Source organism: Leucopleurus acutus, assembly GCF_964270905.1.
Source record: "Leucopleurus acutus genome assembly, chromosome: 1".
NCBI classification, from domain to species: Eukaryota; Metazoa; Chordata; class Mammalia; order Artiodactyla; family Delphinidae; genus Leucopleurus; species Leucopleurus acutus.
Window position 1 is genome coordinate 30,508,630 of NC_139142.1, and position 22,795 is coordinate 30,531,424.

The 22,795-nt window shown below is 43.2% G+C and overlaps 1 protein-coding gene across 1 annotated transcript in view; it reads right to left on the reverse strand.

Moving 5' to 3' along the window:
• SIPA1L1 (signal induced proliferation associated 1 like 1) overlaps window positions 1–20,601 on the reverse strand; it is a 377,254-nt gene extending 356,653 nt beyond the window's left edge. Inside the window, exon 1 of the mRNA XM_082844854.1 lies at window positions 20,187–20,601. The gene's annotated coding sequence lies outside the window, so the exon portion shown is untranslated. The remainder of the gene's footprint in view (window positions 1–20,186) is intronic.
• Between the last annotated feature and the right edge of the window lie 2,194 nt (window positions 20,602–22,795).

The window sequence follows — 22,795 nt, forward strand, 5'->3', positions numbered from 1 at the left end:
GTGCGTGCTGCCACCCCACTGCCATCCTAAGTGCTCCCACCTATCGGTACTAAATCCCACCTCTGAGAAGGACGTTACATACATTGTCTCATCTCATCTTGACAATAACCTTGTGAGTTAAGCATCAGCACTGTCCCCTTTTTAAACAGTAAGAAAGAGGTTGAGAAATTACCTGAGGTCCCACTGGTAGGATGGAACCCAGGTCTCCAGTGCCAAAGCCTGTAATGCGCCCCTGCCACTTACTATGAAACACTGTGTAACACAGGCCAGCACCTTAGCCTCTGACTCCATTTTCTAAATCTCAACTATAAAAAATGAGGAAAACTCCTTCCTCAAACATTGGCGATGGAAATTAAATGAGACAATATATCAAAACAAGTGCTAGTACATAAATGACCCTGAAAAATAACACTGTTTCTTTCCTTGCTTCTCCTGCTATGAACTCTCCCAGACTTAAACCCTGGGCAAGCAGTGGACACAATGTAATTTGCGTGTCATCCCTCACACCCTGTCCTGGAGGGCAGGCTCTGCCTTACTCCCGTAGAATAGATTAAAGTGAAATCAGTGCCTGAGAAAAGCATCTGGGATGCCAGCTACCGCCCTACAAACCGTCAGAACCCACCACACTTGTACCCAGAAACTATTCAGAGAGAAATCTACGGTCAAAGCAGCTCTGGTTTTGCTCCCAGTGCCTCCTTCCTGAGGAATCCCAAACACCCCTCCCTAAGGCTTCTGTGCTCCACGCCACAGCCCCAGCGATAGAAACGCTGCACTTTTCCCAGGGCCTCTTTTCCTTCTCCCCATCAAACTGCACCTGAAAGCCCTCTTTTACTGGACAAATCTCTCTGTTTTGCTTGTTTTTAGAAGCCATTTTTAAAAGACAGGGAACATGAAAACAATGGTGGTTACCCCTGGGTGATAGAATGGTGGATGACTTTTTTTCTTCAAACTTTCTTGTAGTTTCCCAATTTTCCACAAAGCCTTATGCAATGCTTTCATAATAAGAAAGAACGACTCTACATTGAAATGATTTCCTTAGTCTCCTGCTGGTCATTTTCTTTTATTCTTCCTGAGTTCCCCCAACAAGCTGGCAGCGTCTTGAGAACAGGACTGCTAAATTATCTGCACAACACTCGGCACAGGGGACTTCCCTGGTGGTGCAGTGGTTAAGAATCCGCCTGCCAAGGCAGGGGACACGGGTTCGAGCCCTGGTCCGGGAAGATCCCACATGCCGGGGAGTAACTAAGCCTGTGTGCCACAACTACTGAGCCCGCACTCTAGAGCCCACGAGCTACAACTACTAAGCCCACATGCCGCAACTACTGAAGCCCACGCACCTAGAGCCCATGCTCCACAACACGAGAAGCCACCGCAATGAGAAGCCCGTGCACCGCAACGAAGACCCAATGCAGCCAAAAATAGATAAATTTTTTTGAAAAACCCAAACACTCAGCACAGTATCTGATGCACAGCAGGTGCCTGGCACAAAACAGCTCAGTCGATAGCTGTGGAGTGAATGATGAATGTTCGGGTAATATTTAGAAATGGACTTTGCCGGCTGACGGTGGGCAGACCAAGGTGTGAATGTGGCATGTCCTTAGTGGACTCGGATTATTGCAGTTGTGTATCATTATTTACAAGGTAGCTTTCAAACAGTCAATGCAGTTAAACATGAAAAGTCTGCACCCTGCAGACAAGGTGAACTACTCAAGGTGATTCACTGCTGCAGTGGTCAAGCAAGACCAGGATGGTGACAGATGCAAGATCCTCGTGCATCTTGCTATGAATGAGGACACCCCAAACTGAGCTCATTAAATAACCTCGGGGCTCTGTGCCCTAGTGAGATGGCACGTCATGGCCCTGGTCAGCCACCAAAATTCAACAACACACTTTATTATTTTTTTTTTTTAGATAGAACTTATCTAATTTTTTTAAGATTTCTTTTTGATGTGGGCCATTTTTTTTAAAGTCTTTATTGAATTTGTTACAATATTGCTTCTGTTTTTTGTTTTGGTGTTTTGGCCGAGAGGCATGTGGGACCCCAGCTGCCCCACCATGGATCGGACCCGCACCCCGTGCAGTGGAAGGCAAAGGTCCCAACCACTGGACTGCCAGGGAAATTCCAACAACACACTTTAAAATTAATCTTTGTCCTTAAGATTAAATAAGCCTAAATACTAAAGCAAACTCTAGAGGGTTGATTTAACGTGAAAGAGAAGTCTCAAATATTTGGTTTGGAGGAATGACCTGAACACAAAGTTTAAAGAACGGTATGCTGGATCCAATAAACATACAAAGCCCACAACTCAACAGAAAAATCAGGGCAGTAAAAATGTTCCCCCTTTTCACCATGACCTAAGTTAACTAATTAACTTTTACTAGTGACTTCAATTCTGTTTGATCAATTGAATGTGTGTTTCCTAGAAGCACACTTGATTGCCAGGACTAATCTTACACCTGTTTCTTATATTTGCAATTAACTTCAGTTCCATTAATCTCTCTTTAAAAATCTATATATTTCTAACATGGCTCCGACCTCTTAAAAGACACTTATTTCAAAACAATGCAGATGCTGACATGATGACAGCACGATAATTTTAGGGCGACAGGCAGAAATCAATGACAAGATGATAACTTCACAGCAGAATTCATGCTGCAAGATGAGAAAGTAAGCATTTCACCCAGAAAATACATTTCTCATGCTTTTTGGTCATGCCTTCAGTTGGGAAGTAAAATGAAAGTGTTCTTACCAGAAAAAAAAAAAATTCTGTGGTTATTCCAAACTCTGTGCAGATTTCTATTGATTTCACCACAATTATAAATATTTACATTTCCTCTAGCTATTTGTACTAGACATAGTAGGAACCCTGCGCCTGGAACTTCTCTGGCAGGTAGGAGCCCCTCGTGAGGTTGTTTCCCACATCTCAGAAAACTGACCAAAGAGAACATTCAATGACAACTATTATTTTGACTCCACTGGAAGGGAGAAAAATACATTATCCAAAAATTTGGATAGGGATCAGACATACTCAGTCTTCTTCAACTCCTAAAAGTTCACTCACGCACCACCCAAGTTTTCTTGATGAAGCAATAGGAGGAAGTAAGAGAAATAGAAAGAAATGAAGTTAACTCCTGTGTAAACCATGCCTGAGTCCCCTGGAAAAGTGCAAATAGAGTCTCAAAACAACACAAGTTACTGAACCTTTCCAAGCTCCAGCTTCATCATCTGTTAAATACTGATAACACCTACCTCACAGAAATTCCATAAGGATAAAAATGAGATGGTATAAGTAAAGAACCTACCATAAAACCAACACATGGGTGAAGTTCAGGTATTTATGACCATTGTTAACGGAGCCCTGGTGGGGGTCACGTTGACAGGCCAAAGTCCTACAACAGATACAGGGAAAGAGACCACCAAATGGGTCACATGCCAGCCCTGGGAAATCCAGATCATCGCTTAAGATACAAAGAACTGTCCCTGACTCTCCACCGTGGTACAACACGGCCACCACGCTTAAAAATTACACCAGCAAAACCAGCCTTTCACTGGAGAAATGGGTGGGGAGCTTCCATCATCAGCATGGTATAGTGTTTAAGGGTGATGGTCATAGCAACCCTATTATATGTAGACAGGCTTTCTAGCATTCCAACAAGAAAACACATCCTATGCATACAGCCAAACCATGATTTCAACCATCTGGTCCCAACGGAAGACTGTACTAGACAATTCCTCAGCTCAGTGGCTATTGCAATGTCTGTAAATATGTATAAGAAGAAATTCTATAACAAGAACTCAACATCTTGGCTCCCACTCAGAGTCCTAATATCTATCTTTCAGGCTTATTATAAAGATTAGCACTAATGTGACACGAAGTGCCTGGCACAGTGGGTCCTCAGTAAATGGTAGCCAATGTAAATTTTATTACTAGAAAGCAACAAAATCAAAAGGATGAACCTGTCATGATGCAATTGGGAATACAGTTGTTCCTTTTCAACCGAGAAGTTAAGCTGCATGAAAACGACTGGTTAAAGAACACAGTAACAAGCCTTCCAACAGGGAGTAAATCAGTAAACAGCAGGTTAATCAGTTTACCACACAAGAATGAATGTCAATGCGCCCATCCCTCTGGGTCAAATAAACAAAATGAGAAATGGTTCCTATCCTCAAAGAATTTACATCTGCCTGAGGAGAAATCACAGGGTGTTTCACGGTCTGTCTGCATGCCCTCCTTGACTCAAGGTCCTACGAAAGCAAAATCCACAATTTTACACTGCCACACGATGCACGCATTCAATAAAAATTTGGCAAACAAATGCGACATTCATTGGATCTTGGGCCTAAAAGTGTTATCTAACTCAAAAGTTTCCAAGCCTGGCTTCATTACTCAATCTGAACTTTCCAAAGACTGAGAATCTGAGTACTTAAAATGCTGCCCAGGTGATTCTGATACTCCAGGGAGACTGAGAACCATGCATCTCACTGAGCCCCCGTGAACTGTATGTATGAATGGCCTTTACAATGACCCGGTCCTAAATGCATGGGGATGGGCAACAGAACATAGCCTGGCACACCTGCATGCAGCTCTAGAAAAGTCCTTTCTGATGCTCATTCAAACACCTGTATTTCCTCATTGTTCTACCCTGTGGGGTCTGAGAAAACAAAGGATTTCCAAATTGCCTAATGCAATTTATGACTGATGACTTCCCTACGACTGATTTTCAATTCCTGTGACAAGGGATGACGTTCCTTCTGAGTCGTCTCCAGGTTAAACATCCTGATGAATTAGGCATTAATTATTAAACTGTAAGCTCTTTAAGTATACAATGCAGTACACCAGCATTCCAAACAAGGGAGAAATCGAGGTGAGTTACAGCAACCAGAAAGACAGCAATGAAGGAGGTGAGCCTTGAAGGTTGAGAAAGTTACAGATAAAACTAGAGTTCAGGGGCTGGAATTGCCTCAGCAGGGACAAGGGAGACAAAATAATGGTGAAGAGCAAGATACGCAGGGAGGGGGATAAGAGAGAGAAAGAACTAAGTATACTGATTTCACCTACGTTTTGAATTGAATGGAACTAAAATCGAAAATGAACAAAGGCTCAAAGGACGTCAGAAATAGTTGGGAAGAGGAGAGAACAGAGGCCTTGCACATGAAGGCAGAAACACAGTCCTACAGTCCTGGGGAGGCCAAAGATATCAGATGAACAGGAAAGGAGAGACCCAAGAGAAAGGTCACGAAGCAGGCAGGAAAGCGCACGTTTTGATGTGCTGGAACCACTTAAATTCCTCCAGGTGGCACACGTACCTAAACGACCCATCAGAAAGAATAATCAGGCAAGACGCCCGGAGCCTGGGGCAGCAAGAGTCAAGCTGGTCAGAAAGGAGCTGCTCCAGCCACCCAGGTATAAAGGTCAAGGGTCTGTATCAGATGGTGGTCATAAAACAAAAGAGGACAAGTTGAAAACGGTCAATTCAAAAGGAAGAGAAAAAGACAAGGCTTACTCCTGGACCAGACCCAAGGTAAAAGAAAGGCAAGAATCAGAGATGACTTCTCAGAGGTATCTGAAATGGTCAAAGAAGAAGCAGGCAGTGGTCAGGCAGAGAGAGTCAAGCAACCATGCAATGGAGAGTAGCGAGTGCATTGGTGGATGAGTGCCAGGGAGGCTTTAGTTACAAAAGCTTCAAAGTTCACTCCCGGTTCTACAAACGCACCCGGCAACAGGTGGTTTTGCTATTTTCTCTGGTCCCAGCACAGGCTGTAGTTTCTGTGTCAGCAGACAGGGAATGTCTGCTTTTGACTCTGAAATATGTAACATCACCACCAAAGTTAAAGTGCTTTGATAGGGCTCGGTGAAATGAGCCAGGCACAAGAGAACACATATCGTATGTTCCCATTTATAGGAACCGTCCAGAAGAGGCAAACCTATAAAGATGGACAGTAGGTTAGTGGTGGCCTAGGGCTGGGCGCAGGGAAGTGGGGTGGGATTGGGGAGAAGTGGGGTGGGATTGGGGAGAAGTGGGGAGTGACTGCAAACGGGCTGGAGCTTCTTTTGGGGTGATGAAGATATTCTAAAATTGTTTATGGTGCTGGTTACACTACTCTATGAACTACTGACCTATACACTTCAAGTGGGAAAACTGTACAGTAAGTGAATTAAAACTCAATAAAGGTTATTAAAAAAAAACCTTAGGAGTGCAATAAATGGGTACTATGACTTCAGAAGCTTAGAGATTATCTCCCCAGTAAAAATGATTATTAGACTAGAGTTCAAATAAAAAGTCATTAGGCAATTTGGAAATCCTAAAAGATTTTAGGAAGTCTAGTAAGTTGTACTCCTCCTAGGAGAAAAAAATTGGGCATGGAAAAGATACAGAATTAAATATATAAATACCTTTCAAATTATTTCGTACAATTGATGTAAGTTTTCTAAAACGTACTTCAAAAGGAAAGACAAAGACTTAGGGTTTTATCAGACAATTATGTCAAGTGATACTATACTGAATACCTATAGTTCAGTTTCTTAGAAGCTGAAATAAAATAACGTATAGTAAGCCGATTCAATGAAAAGCAAAAAGATTATGTAACTTAACAATTACTGAGCAGATGGGTCAACTTATTTTATAAATCTGAGGACCTGAGAAAAGCCCTAACATAAAGAGATGGCCTCTTGCTTGAAAGATACCAGAGAACTACCCAAGCAATTTCTCCTCCACAATATCTATTGAAAAACATAGTTCCTGTTCCGACGCCTTGCTTCAATGTTAAAGCCATTACTGCTCTTTCCACTGAACACCCAGAAGGTGGTCAGTTATTCATCAAACGTTGCATTCGCTACATGTGTCGGGCTCTCAAAGGCACCCTTTTAAAATGGCTTTACCTTCTCTTTCTGCGTCACACAACCTGCAATGAACACACACCGCCGATACCAACTGAATCTTGTGAACCAAGGATGAAACCAGGAGGGCAGTGAAGAAAGAGCAGTAGTGTTTCTGTTCAAACTGCCTTATGGATCCGAAGAACCAAGAACCACCAACCTATCTCTTGACTGAAGATGTTCCTAAAGAAACATCTAACTGTTGAGAAGGTATCAATTATCAGCAAATACTGCATTTCAAAGATACAACCATTTGCTACTACCTCCAAGGAAAGACATGTAATAACTTCAAAGTATCACTTCAAAATATAACTTCAAAATATGACTGATGCTTTCAATACTTTTACTTGAATCTTAAATGAATTTTAATTCAGTAGATTCAAATATATATTTAGCATATTTCACCTGCCCAGAAGAAAATTTTAAGCAACCAAAAAACCTAGGAATATGTAAATAGGCATTCTGCATTAGGAAACAAGGAGAATGGTCTCCCTAATAAATATGGTCTATTAGACCCTATTTGTTAACTGATCCAAGTTATGGAAAGCATAAAATAATAGAGACTTTGAGAAAGGAAAGAGCCAGGGTTTTTCCTACTACAACATCCTCCCACGTAAATAAAATCACTCCGGCCTGAAGCCATGTTTATTAAGGGGCGAGTCTGGTACCACACACCACGTACTGCCCCAATGGCTCCACACAAAGTGTAGCCCTCTGACACCCCAGAGGGAACCAAAATACCAAGTTCTCCCAAAAGCTGCTCAGGAATCACAGAATGCATCAAAGAGAAAGCTTTTCCGTCTATCCAGAGAGAAAACCAGCCTTTGGAGGGAAAACGCCAACTTTCCACAATACATTCTGGCCTATGAGTTAAGCAGTCCCACAGCGTATTTAAGATGGAAACCAGTCTACTTTCCAGAAATAATACCATCACAACGGGACATTACTTTAGAAGTTGGAACTTTTTTTCTCTCATTTGATCTCAAGAATTCTGAGAAGGGCAAACACTTTCCCCATTTCACACAGATGAGAAAACTGAAGCTCGTGAGGATTAACGGACCTGCCTAGCTGCCAACCTGACCTCACCCACAGATACCTCATACCCAACATGTACCCATCAGCTCAATTCTCCACCCAAACCTGGTCCTCCAGCCTTCCCCATTTCAATACCTGGCACGACCAGTATTCCAGTTGCTCAGGCCAAACACCTTGGTGTTCCCCTTAACTCCACTCTTTCTTTCACTGCGTATCACTCACCCTTCTGTGAGTCATGTTAGCCTCACTTGAGATGAGTCCAGAATCCAGGCACTTCTCATCTCCTCCACCACTGCTATCATCATATCCCACCTAGGTCATTGCTAGAACCCTTAATATCTCCCTGCCTCCACCTCTGCCCCCACAATGGAGTTCTATTCTCCACACAATGGAGTTCTGTCCTTTAAAAATATGTCAGACCAAACCCTCATTCTATTCTCAAATATGTCAGATCAAAACCCTTTGTACAAAACCCTCCAGTGGCTTCCCTTATCACTCAGAGTTGTTCACTGCTGTATATCCAGGATGAGAACAGTATCTGCCACCCATCTAGAAGGTGTTTACTGAATATTGCTGATTAGTAAGTGAAGGAAAAATGGCCACAGTCACAGAGCCAGGGCTACACAAATCTTCCAATGTTCTTTTGGTAACAGGAGACCAGATTTATAACAGCCAACAATCCACATGAGAGAAAATTCTTAAATTTTACTCTGCGTAACTGAACCTTATAACACATAATCAATACTATGTCAAATTTCTAACAACAAATTAAAATAAAAATATCATTTTATAAAGCCATGAAGGGACTGCCCTGGTGGTCCAGTGGCTAAGACTCCAAGCTCCCAATGCAGGGGCCCGGGTTTGATCCCTGGTCGGGGTGCCAGATCCCACATGCATGCTGCAACTGTGAGCCCCCATGCCACAACGAAGACCCGGCGCAGCCAAATAAATAAATAAAGATTAAAAAAAGAAAAAAGCCATGAAATCTCACACTAGGTTATCTGAGTATTACGGATTTGGCAGCATGGGCGACTGCCAGCTTATTATCACAGCACTGGCACGCAGATCTTCCGTGTGACATGATGTCACCATACCTCAAGACCACCTCACACATAAATGACAAGGGCTCTGAAAGACACAGAACTGGGCACCTAGGAGAAGAGGTGCTAAGCACTTCTAAATCTCTACACGCTGGCACTACACCAATCACCTGAAACAGGAATTAAGTTTCTAGCTTGTTACAAGTAACATCAGAAAGGCTAGCTTTAAAACTGTCTCCTGCCAAAATTACAAGGAAAGACTTTCAGCTGAGTTAAAATGTTGATTATTTTCAGATCAGAGTGAAATTAATCCTAAAATTATCCACCAATGAGGAATTTTCCCACTAAAATGTGAGTTAAAAACAAAAACTCTAAATTTCTCTTTTTTTAAGCTCTTTCAAAAACACTTCTACTATCTGCAAAAAAAAGCCCTAAATCTCACTAAACCATAATAATAAATTCACAGAATTTTAACAGTTGGCCTTAAAGGAAACTGAATTCAACCCTCAACCTTCCTATTACAAATGAAAAGGTTACCTGGTATATAATAAGTGAACAATGAAGACTTGTTAAATGAATGAACAAATCAATGACGATCCAAAAGGGGTGTATGACTTTTAAGATCTCACGATTAATGGAAAAATCCAGGATCGGCCAAAACTAGGTGTTTAGATGCTCTTGGAGAGGGCTTGGAAGTAGAGGAAGCGAAGATTTGAAAACCATATCTGGGTCCTCAGGAAAACCTTAAGCAAAATTCATTAAAGCCAGTTTCCTTCAGTTCTGTTACTTAGAAAAGCACTTGATAAAGTAAATTTAGCCAAGACAGGTCTCCTTGGAAACCAAAAGGCAGAATTGTCTTGTGTTTCTTTCTTCCTCCACACAAAGAATATTTAATGTAGAACTATTTTCATAATAAACAACTACAATTGTTTTGCATCAAAAGTAAAACAGGTGGCCTTTGGCAAAAAAAAGAAAAATCCAACCAGCTGTGCGGACTGGAACACTGAGAAGGACCACATCAACCACTAAAAGAATGGCAGCCACATGAGGGCAGGAGCCATGCATCCTTTTCCACTTGAAGCAGCCACTAGCCCCTGGCATAGAGTGAGAGTCAATAAATACTTATGAAATAAATGAGTAAATTACTCCTTACGGACCCACCCATGTAGACTTAAATTCATTTGGTCACCACTAAACAACGCTTTACTACAGGCCTACTATATGCAAGCATACTACATTTTTCCTCCATAGAAATTCTACCAATTGTACCCTCAAGTAATACACCCAACCAAAATATCCTTATAGTTTCATTAAGAAGGTGAGAAAGTATGTCTTAAGTAGCCTAAATTACTTACTAAAGCAGCCACTGAGTTTGCTGTTCTGGGTTCAATCTCTATCCTTCAACTCATCCTATACAACCCAGCCATGTGAATTTTGTGTTCTTTGCACATCCTAGAAAATAAAACCGTACTGTGTCTAAGTATTCTAACTCTGTACGTGGCCCACTGCTATTCAAGGAGCAGAAATGGCAAATCAGCAACTACTGGATTGGAATGGGGAAGACAATAGAGTGTCAAGAAAAAAAAAATAGTGACGGGTCTTATAATAACTGATCCCCATTGAAAATCTTGAGATTACTATCAGAGGCTTTCATTAAAGACCCCCTTTTAGTGAAGTGATAGAACTGACACAGATGGTTTGAGGTATTTATACCCATTGAGGTACACATCCAATCTTCAAGACCAATTCAAGGCCCATCACCTTTTTGAAGCTTTTGCAAGCCATTGGATTCAATATCCAATGAAGTGCTAGACTATAGCTCTTACTATACTAGTTGCCGATTGACAGCCTCACATACATTCTGCCATTTAAATCACCTTATGGGGGCTTCCCTGATGGCGCAGTGGCTGAGAATCTGCCTGCTAATGCAGGGGACACGGGTTCGAGCCCTGGTCTGGGAAGATCCCACACGCCGCGGAGCAACTAGGCCCGTAAGCCACAACTACTGAGCCTGCGCATCTGGAGCTTATGCTCTGCAACAAGAGAGGCCACGACAGTGAGAGGCCCGTGCACCGCGATGAAGAGTGGCCCCCGCTCGCCGCAACTAGAGAAAGCCCTCGCACAGCAACGAAGACACAACGCAGCCAAAAATAAATAAATAAAGTTTAAAATAAATAAGTAAATAAATCACCTTACTTCATTCTTTAAGTGGGTCTAGTCCCCTCCAAAAAATGAAAAATTCTTTGAATTGTTTTCTCAATTGTTAATCTATTACTTCTCTATTTCTCAGCACCTACAATAGCATAAGTTAAAAATTAAGTGTCACTCAAACTTCCTGATTTCAAAATGTATTACAAAGCTAAAGTAATCTAAAAAGCTAAAGGTGGTACTGGCATAAAGACAGACAAACAGACCAATGGACTAGAACAGAAAGCCCAGAAATAAACCATCATGTATATGGCCAGCTGGTCTTCAACAAGGATGCCAAGACCACTGAAAGGGGAAAGCACAGTCTCTTCAATGAATGGGGCTGAGAAAACTGGATACCCGCACACAAAAGAATGAAGCTGGATCCTCGTCTTACACCACAGACAAAAATTAACTCAAAATGGATTAAAGACCTAAATGTAAGAACTAAAACTATAAAACTTCTAGAAGAAAACACAGAAAGCTTCATGACGTTGGACTTGGCAATGATTTCTTGCATATGACGCTAAAAGCACAGGCAACAAAAGCAAAAATAGACAAATGGGATTACATCAAAATTTAAAACTTTCATGCATCAAAGGACACAAAAGAGCAAAAAGAAAACATACAAAATGGGAGAAAATATGTGCAAATCATGCATCTGATAAGGTGTTAATATCCAGAATATATAAAGAACTCCTACAACTCAACAACAAAAAATCAAATAAGCTGATCAAAAAATGAGCAGACTTGAAAAGACACTTCTCCAAAGATGATATGCAAATGGCCAACAAGCATATGAAAGATGCTCAATATAACTTATCAACGGAGAAATGAAAATCAGAACCACAATGAGATATTACCTCACACCCATTAAATGGCACTATCAAAGAAACAAAATAACAAGTGTTAGCAAGGATGAGGAATAACACTGGTACACTGCTGGTGGGGTATAACCTCTATGAAAAACAGAATGGAGGTTACTCAAAAAATGTAAAAATAGAGCTACCATACGATACAGAAATCCCACCTTTGAGTATATATGCAAAGGAATTGACAGCAGGGTCTCAAAGAGCTATGTGAAAACCCATGTTCATAGCCACACTATCCACAATAGCCAAGAGGTAGAAGCAACCCAAATGTCCATCTATGGATGAATGGATAAATAAAATGGGATACAGACATACAATGTAATATTATTCAGTCTTAAAAGGGAAGAAAATCCTACCACATGCCAACATGTATGAACCTTGAGGACACTATGCTAAATGGAATAAGCCAGTCACAAAAAGACAAATACTACATGATTCCACTTATATGCTGTATCTAAAGAGGTCAAATTCATACAAACAGAAAGTAGAATGGTGAGTCCCAGGGATGGGGAGAGGGGAAAGGAGAAGTTGTTTAATGGGTAGAGTTTCCAATTTGCAAGATGAAAAGAGTCTGGACTTCTGTTTCACAACAATATGAATATACTTAACACAACTAAACTGTATACTTAAAATGGTTAAGATGGTAAATTTTACACTATGTGCTTTTTATCCCAATAAAAAAAGTAAGTGCAAACACCAAGTTAGATTTACTCGTTCTACCTCCACTGCCGGAGTCGAAGCAGCCTGACCCTTTCACCTGCTGGCAGTCATTTCCAAATTTCTTCCAAGTTGTCTTTTTTAATCAAGGGAACTGTACACGTGATCGAAGGCCCTCCCTTTACCTTACTGTCAAGCATAAATCCAAAAATGACATAAAAGCCATTGTGTTCTCAACTGGGTGGGAGAGAAGCATAACAGAATCACCTATTGAGTTTCTTCAAACCACCCAACCCATCTACCCAGAGTAATACCCCAGAGTTCACTGAGGTCCTCCACCCTCCCCCAAACACACACCTGGCCCAACCCGCTGAAAACCACTATTTTAAAGTGCTCCCTTGAAAATGACCTTCAGAACAATCCCACTGAAAGCAATTATTAGGCTGAGGCTCTAACTTTTTTTGCTGTACGTGGGCCTCTCACTGTTGTGGCCTCTCCCATTGCAGAGCATAGGCTCAGCGAGCCTGCTCCGCGGCATGTGGGATCTTCCCTGACCGGGGCACGAACCCATGTCCCCTGCATCGGCAGGCAGACTCTCAACCACTGCGCCACCAGGGAAGCCCTGAGGCTCTAACTTTTAATAGGCCTTTTCTGTGAATCCTATAGTTCTCCATAACCTATCATGTATCTACTGAAACATTATTGTCATGCAATTATTATACCTCATTTCCTATTACAAAGGATCAGTACTAAGATGCCAATTTAAAAAAAAAAAAAGTAACACTGAGACTCTTGGAAGAATCACAGGCATTTCTCAAACTGGAAAAGAGATGAGGGTCAGGAACCACATTCAGTCTCAAGCCTCCTAACAGGTTTCCCAAGGGCACATTCTGAGCCAGGAGTCAAACCCCACCCCAAACATATATACACACAGAGCGCCCTCTCTTTACACATGAAATTCCAGCTACTCAGAAGTTAGACTCTGACAAAATATATTGGCAGAAGCTTCTGAGGTCTTCGCTGGGGCAGCCAGAAGTATGGTTAGGGAAAAGGGAGGAGTTAAATCAACTACACACCAACCCTCATTTCAAGAGTAAGAACACTTGTTTTCTAAGTCTTTGAAAGAAAAGGCAATATGGTTCCCAAAAGTCACATACTTATATTTCTTGCAAAAATATGGGAAAATACTTCTTTCCATTTTTTTCCCTAACTATGTACAAGTGAAGCAAGGAATAAAAGTTAGTCAAACTGGGTGAAAATTTTAGAACGTTCTATTAATGTATAATTATATATCCTATAGGTATCTCCTTATAAGTACCCTCTCTTCTTGAAGGCATGAGATACCACAGTTCAGTTATCACAGTTGCTTTGCTGAAAGCATCAAGAAATGAAAAGAAACTTGTAGAAACAAATAGTCAATCAATTCTGAGAACTAAGATGTTAAAGGAAATGCAAGGAGCTTAGAATATATCAAACTAGAATCCCTATCTAGGCAAATAATTGAGAATATGAAAAAAATGAATTAGAAAAAGATAATATAAAAGCCAATGTAAATGATATTGATCATAGTCAAGTCTCGATTATAGGAACGTGGTCATTCAGCACATGGTCCTTTGCTTTTTACTTCGAAATAGCCTTATTCCGAGAAGTTTGGAACTCATTCTAAAAGGAAGCAAGACATTAAGCCACAAAAACACTACCAATGACTATACTTGTAGCTTTGGTAAAAGGCTTCCTGGAAAAAACAGAAAGAGAAAAGAGGAATAACCAAAATTCACTCTGGTGTCTGCGAAATTCATTTTTAACCTAAGACCTGCTTTGGAGGAGGAGAGAGGAATAAAGGAATCCAGTGGCCGCCACGGTTGGATGGCCAGTTGGCTCAAGTTGCCTCTGAGTGACCCCTGTATGTGTACAAATCAGTTACTCTCCCTCTGCAGGCCAACGTTCTCCAGCACGCATACACTCTCCTCGTGCCTCTCCATAACTGAAAAAACAGGGAAATCTAACATTATGTAATTGCCCGCTTCCCACAATTTAAAGTTAGGCATACTACAATCCTAATTAGAGGGAGAACTTAGTGCAACATGACAAGTAACAAATTAGAAATCTACAGGCTGAAAATTCTCATCCCAGACCTCCGGAGGCCAAGAGAAACAGCTTCGCCTGCCTCTGTGGCACACCCCCAATGCACTACTGTTGACTAACGTCCAATGAAAGAAGCCCCTGACATTCCTCTGTGTCACTGTGGTGTCATCTCTCTAGATTTTCAAGAAAGCTTTCATGTTATCTTTGCAACTGGGGTTACCTCACTCCTCCCAGGCCAGAATAAAAGGAGAAAATGGATGTGGACCAGTCCTTACCCTCAAAAGATACACCCAATGGATTTTCTTACCCACTTGATCACAAACCCAGTCACACTCGTGCTATCCTAACCCTCACTCAAATCACCTGCCTTTAAGAGATCCAAAGAAAAGGGGCTCTTTCCCACGTTTCTATGACTCGCTCCACAGCTCATCAGAAACCCACCAAAAGTAAAAATGAGCTCTCATCTGAGGATAAGTAACTTAATTTGTATTAAACCTTTGGAAAACAAAGGGCCATCAAAGTGTGTGGGCTTTGTTTGGCTTTTTTCTTCTTTATTAGCTAAGCACAGCAGAAAACTAAAAACAAAAATCCAATGAGGCCAATTTATTTCCCACACCAAACCAGTAAAAGCGCAATGGATATAAAGTTGGAATGTCGATCTAAAGGGATAGTAGAAAACCCCTATTTTAAATAGCACTGTATGTGGAACAGACACAGATTTTTTTGTGTGAGTGCTGAAGGAATAACATAATGCTTTACCGTCCTCGGGAAAGGGAGAGTCCCTCATCTAAAGGGCAGTCACCCAAGGGGCAGGGATGTTTCTTCTCTCCTGGCTCAGATTACCCCAGCGGAAGTTGGGTGGTGCTATAGAACTCACTCACGTTTTCAACAGGAAGCTCCTACAACACTGTCCTGTTTTATGTGCAATTATACCTCCACCTAACAGATCCTCCCTAGCTCCTACCCCTGCCCCCAGTAACCCATACATGAAGCCACTGTTCCAAAAATAAGGGAGGCACACCACTTTCTTTTACAAATGAAAAATGAGTTTAAGAAGAGAAAAAAAAGGTGGTCGACCACAACAAATTAAGTCTGGCTTCTCTAAAGAACATATAAGTATATTATGCTCCGAGTTAACCAAGATTCCTTTAAAAAAAAACAACCTACAGGCTCTACCATGTAAATACTTTAACTAACTCATAATTTCTTTTGCCATAACTTTGTAATTTGAGTAACTCTAAACCTGAGTTACCAAACACTACATCCGTGTGGTTTTCATGGCTTTTCAACCTTCACGTACATTTTGTTTCATTAAGTTTTTCTTCTTCTCATTTTAGACATGTAGTAAATACTGAACACTTGAGTGGGGGGAAAGAGTAGTAAATAAATTTTAACATAAGACTCTAAGGTAGGGGGAAAAAAAAACCAGGAAGCAAAAGAGTACAGTTAAATCTGAAAACATGCCTTCCAATCACTGCATGATCACTGACTAGTTCTTCTACACCCTTTAAAAAAATCACTTCAACTTTCTGGGCTTCAGTTTCCTCATCTGTAAAATGGGGAAGAAGGGTGAAATGATTTATACTCAAAATCCCTCCTAAACCCAACAATCTATGAATCTGTTCATCAGGAAGCAAGAAAATGCAATTGCAAGTAAGACTATGGTTTACAAATTACTTTCGTACATATATTCTCAATAATTTTTGCAGCAAAGCAGTGAAGCAAGCATTGTGCCCACTGCTGCAAAAAAAGACGCTGTTTCAGAAAGTTCAGGAAGAGGTTCAATTACTTTTTAAGATCCCATAGCTGGAAAATTTGAAACCCAGGCCTTCTGAGGACAAATACTGGGACCCATTATTTAAAAAATTAATTTAGGACTTCCCCGGCAGTGCAGTGGTTCAGAATCCGCCTGCCAATGCAGGGACACGGGTTCGAGTCCTAGTCCAGGAAGACCCCCACATGCCGTGAAGCAACTAAGCCCGTGCGCCATAACTACTGAGCCTGCGCTCTAGAGTCCACGAGCCACAACTACAGAGCCCACGAGCCACAACTACTTAGCCCACATGCCACAACTACTGAAGCTCGCACGCCTAGAACCCGTGCTCAACAAGAGAAGCCACCCCAATGAGAAGCCCGCGCACCACAATGAAGAGTGGCCCGCTTGCCGCAACTAGAGAACGCCCGCACGCAGCAAAGACCCAATGCAGCCGAAAATAAATAAATAAATTTATTTAAATTTATTATAAATAAAAAAATTAATTTAAATAGGTTACAACTCAGAAATAATTGCCTGCTCTGCAAAACTTTATGGGGGCTTCAGCGTATCAGAACACCAAACCAGGGAAGGTCACTGCAAATGGCCCCATTGCACTGTATGTTCCTTGAGGCAAACAACACACTTTTACCCACCACTAGAACCACAGAACTCAACAGCATGCCTCCCAGACAGAGGCACTCAATAACTACCTTTTGACTTAATACAAATCTCAAAAAATTAGGAATATGGTGACATTATGAAGGAAAATTTTTCTTCTGAATTTGAGATATGAACTTCTGCAATCTCAGTCCAAAGGAAGAAAGAAGCATTCTATATCAGAGCACTAGATCTATATGTGGGGGATGAGTCTATTTATCTTCCTTAGAGAAAGTCCAGTTCGGTCAGTGAATCAAAAGGCTCAAATCTGCCACGTCACCTGAAAATCTTCAGGCTAGGCACACTTCATATGCACACTGAAGTGGACCAACAGAAATGACAGCAGGACAGTGAAGACCAGTAGAAGCACATAACCATGTTATCATCAATCACTACATACTTTCCCCTAAACTGGAAAGAGTCAAGGAATCCATATACTCTTACACTGTTCTGCCTCTTCTCATGCTCCTGTTTCACAGCTCAAAGAGATAGAAAACAGCCATGTATTGAAAAACTCAAACTGCAAAAGTAAGATAGAACGGACACATGTCCCAACTCATAGTCAACCAAGATCCTCCAAAGTTTACAGAATCGCTCATCTCAAGCAAAATCATGACTTCAATAAAGTTACTACAGGGACTTCCCTGGTGGCACAGTGATTAAGAATCCGCCTGCCAATGCTGGGGACACGGGTTCGAGCCCTGGTCCGGGAAGATCCCACATGCCGCAGAGCAACTAAGCCCGTGCGCCACAACTACTGAGCCTGCGCTCTAGAGCCCGCGAGCCACAACTACTGAAGCCCGCGCGCCTAGAGCCCGTGCTCCACCACAAGAGAAGCCACTGCAATGAGAAGCCCGCGCACCGCAACAAAGAGTAGCCCCCGCTCACTGCAACTAGAGAAAGCCCGCGCAGAGCAACGGAGACCCAATGCAGCCAATAAATAAATAAATAAATTTTAAAAAATAAAAAAATTTAAAAAATAAAGTTACTAGAAGGTGTATTTTAAAAGTTGTTAAAAAAAATCAAGATGTGGCTGGCGGGTGGGGGTGGGGAGGCCTACACCAAAATTACACACCTAATTCAATGCAAAAGCCAAGTTAAGAAAGTCAGGAAAAGTACGTAAGTAAGTAAGAAAGTCATATAAAATTTCCGTGAGCTGCTTTGCAATTATTACTGCAATTATTACCAGGAGTTCAAGTCAACCTTGTCACAGAATCCTACGATGAACTCACAACTAATACTGACACTTCAGCTCTAAAAAGTTCACTGCACCAGAACTGCAATTTCAAACTCAAGGAGCAGTACCAGGAACCGCAGAGAAGCTAACAGCAACACCTACTGACTGTCTTGAGCCACTTGCCAAACTTGTTCTCTCAGTCAACTAGAGAAATCTAATGATACAGTCAACTTCAGAACTCCTTTACTTAAACATAAAGAGATAATAAGTTGTCAGCCACATAATACCATTCATCTGGCAAAATCTCTTATTTTGCCCCTAACCATTTACGTGCAAATCATCACCCAAATCATTTTGAATGCACTGTTAATTGCTAATGCCTGAGTATAATTTATTCCATAGGAAAAAAGTTTTAATATTCTCGTTAATAACTGGTATGTCATCTAGTAGTCAGACACTTCAGTGACCATAAACTTCTTTATGAAAACCTTTTATTTGAGACTACTGCTGTTTCTACTGTTCTATATTATTTCCATCGGCTTTTTTTTTCCATCCTGGTAAAGGTGGCTTAATTGCAGCTTTCAAAAAATGAAGGGGGAAGGTGAAGGTCATTAAATCAGGATTTTAGAGAAAATACTGTTACTAAACTGGATGCAGAGAATGATTGCATAGGACTTCATCTTGTACTTTTCCAAAAGATTAAGTCAGAGAATCTTTGCCTTGGATGAATATTCCATATGAGAAAACGAGAGAAAGTTGACACTTAACTCCCACAGAGTACCAGTATAAAAACAATGTCTTTAAGAGTCTGAGTCAGAGTTTCAACATGAAAGGTTTGCTTTATAGAGGAAACGCCAACCCCAGTCCATCCAGATAGACCTGGAACCTGATTAAAGTCAACACCTTTACTCTAAAATTTGCATCGCGTCACTGGCTCCCAGTTTAGAAATGTAATCGTTTAGCAGGTAGTAAGAATTTCAGTAAGTGCTGCCTCTAAAATACCCGTCATAATAAATAAGATCTGTAAGGTAAATGCAGTCTAGGATCCATCAGTCCCCAAATGCTTCTCTTCAAAACAAGCATCAACAACTCAAACATCTTCCTTGAAAGTGAGCCATTTCCCTTGCCTATGTTTTCCAAACGGTGAACCCAGTGAAATTTCAACCTGTCCAACAAGATTACTTGTCCACCTAGAAATGCCGTGGAGCGATAGGGAGCTTGGCAAATACCCTTTAAGGTCGGGATAGAAGTTGGAAACAGATGGGGCGAAGGAGAAAAACTTCTTTTTTGCAGTACCTTCTCGCCTCCCCACCCCTCTTGTGGTTTACTTACTCCAAGAAAAGCAGGTTTGAGCAGCTCCGGCTTTCACTTCCCCCAGACCCCGGGAGAGAAACGAACCACCCGCGGGCAACGAGCTGCTCTTCCCCCTTTCTCACGATCAAACCTCTCGGCCTGTCCCTCCGGCATAGCCTGCAAAACGCTCACCCAGGTGACTGAACTGGAAGAGTCTCCCGGTGGAGACGAGAGCAGCCTGGTGGGCGCAGCCACCCCAAGGGGTCGCGGGTCTCCTGGCCTCTCTCACAGACGCCAGGCGGAGAGTTGTGCAGATTCGGATTCCGAGGTGCGCGCGCCCGCGCGCGCCGGGCGCAGTGCAGCTCGGACTCGCCCCCCGCCGGGCTGCGCTATCAGCACGCCACCAAATCGGAAATAAAACTTTGACCGGCCTCTCGGCGTCCTGCTCCGTGCCCTGGACCCAAGCCCCGGCCAGAAATGGGGTGCGGGCTGTCAACAGTCTTGCACCCCCGCTCCCCTGCCCGGACCCGGGGCGCGGGAACCACTTACCGCTCGGCCCGGCCTCCCGGTGCCGCCGCACGTCCGGGGCGCGTCCGCCGCGCGCTCTCCCTGGGGTAAAAAAGAAACCTTATAGACGGTCGGCGCGCGCTCACTCGCCGCCTGCTCTGCGGAGAACGGCAGGCGGCGAGGCAGGGGCGGGCGCCGAGCGGAGGGGGACCCGGGGGAGGCGGGGGCGGAATCAGCCCAACTCCCGAGCCTGGCTCCGAAGGGGACGCGGAATGCAGGCTGGAGAGCAGCCGGCTGGGGCCGCGCTCCCGGCGGAGTGGGGGCGGAGGTGCCCCAGTCCCCGGGCATCAACTATTGTCTGGGCGCTCGGGTCCCCACTCGCGCCGCCTCCGAGGCTCAGCGCTCCCCATCCCACCCGCCTGCCTCCAAGAGAAAAAGCTGAGGGGGCGGCCGGCGCGGGAAGCGAACGCGGTGTGACTGAGCGGCCGGGGCCAAAGTCCGAAGTGGACGCGGGGGAAAGGGGAGGTGCGTGCCGAGTGGGGGAGGGGACAGGTAACTGCAGAGGGGGCGGGAAGGCCCAGGAGGATTGGTGGGGGGAGGAAATGGGGAGGGAGCCACGGAAGCAGGAGAGGGTGGAGTGGCTGGCGGGGGCCGGCCTCTGAAGCCCAGACCTGGCCCTCCCCGGGGACCCTCCTCCCGGAGACTCAGCGCCGCTCTGACTTTTCGCTCACTCGCTCACGCACACAGTGAACTCGCTCACAAAGTTGCCGGCGGTGGCGGCGCCTCCCTCGCCCTTCCCCTCCCAGCCCCATTCCTTCCCCTCCTTCACTCCCTCCCCAACTCTCGGGTGAGATCACCGCTGTGCGGCTCAGCTCTGCGCTCAAATCTCGCGAGAGAAGAGGCAGCTCAGCCCAGACGGCGGGGGAAGTGGAAGGAATTAGAGGAAGGTGGGGGACCGCGGAACTCCTAGTTGCTATGACGACGGCAAAGCCCTGGATTCCTGTCTCCTGCAGAGAGCCCGCAGCAAACGTGGGTGTCGTTTGCAACCTGCCCCCTCCCTTGCCCGACGCCCTAATGGTGGGGAAAGCAAGAGCTAGAAGCTAGAACCTATTTGAGAGGGCATCTGGAGAAGACCAGCGTCATGATATCTGGCTAAATCTGGCAAATGAGGCTAATTATTTAAGAGATTCTGGGACAGATTTCTGCCATAGAAGTCAGCACATATCTGAACCCCCAATTTCCTACCATATATTCAGTTTTTCGACCTTCCTGTCTAATCTCATCCCCCACCCCTCACCCACTCCGTACGCTCCCTCTCTCCTCCCCGCCCCCCCCCCCATCACCACCGCCACCACCAGACTGAGCTCCTTGAGGACCTGCCTTATCCATCTTTGTATTCTCAGCGCTTCCACAGGCTTGGTACATAGTAGGTATTTACTTAATGTCTATGGTGGGAAATGAACGCCACAAGCTGTACGCGTCCTCAGTACTTTCACCCTACCCTGGAAAGTACTTAGGCTTAGACTATGAATTTCTGCTCCGCAGTTTGGCTTTTGACTTTGCTAAACTATCCTTCCATTTCTGTTCACACAGAATTACCTATTTTTCAAGAGTTACAATCCCTCCTTTCTCTTTCTCCATCTTTGTGTCATAAAAACCCTATTCACCATGGGGGACCAGGTAATCATTAAGCTTCTTCAGATACCATCCTACCTACTCCAAAATGCTGTTGAGGATGAAGATGACATTTTCTCATCCCCTGTTTCTTCTTTTGATTGTAGAAACTTTTCTTTGGGGGTTTTATATACTCACTGCCTAAATAAAATGGATACTGTTCATAGAAGTTAAGCTTAAACTTTCGATATCAAAATAAATGAGTAAAAATAGATTCCATGGGGCTTCCCTGGTGGCGCAGTGGTTGAGAGTCCGCCTGCCGATGCGGGGGACACGGGTTCGTGCCCCGGTCCGGGAAGATCCCACATGCCGCGGAGCCTGTGCGTCCGGAGCCTGTGCTCCGCAACGGGAGAGGCCACAACAGTGAGAGGCCCGCGTACCGAAAAAAAAAAAAAAAAAAGATTCCATGTGAATTATATCTCAATTTTTAAAAAATTCCATCTCTATTTACATAAATACGGGGAAACCATTATTTAAATCAATCCCTTGGAACTAGAAACCCAAAAAGTACATAAAGATTCTTTTAGGTTACATGCAAGCTTAAATGTCATGTCGGTGAAAGTTTTTATGTTAGAAACCTAGTGATATAGTGATACAGTGATAAAAAACACTAGACAAAGTCAGGAAACTAGGGCTTGAGTTTTTCTGTGTTGCTAATAATTGAGTCTCCTTGAGAAGTTATTTAATCTTTCTGATTCTTCATCTCTAAAATGAGGGGTAGCCCACATGTTAGGTCATTATAGCTTTAAAATTCTGTGGCTCTTAGACCCATACAAATTTCCAGTAAATAACAGATATTTTCCTTTTACATCAAACAGAATTTTTAAAATGTTTCATTTTACAGTAGGTCAGTTTCACAAAGTTCAGCTACATGTTGACAAGTTGCTTTTCAAGTTCTCTTGTCTCAACTGTAAAAACAACAGGGACTTCCCTGGTGGCGCAGTGGTTAGGAATCCACCTGCCAATGCAGGTGACAC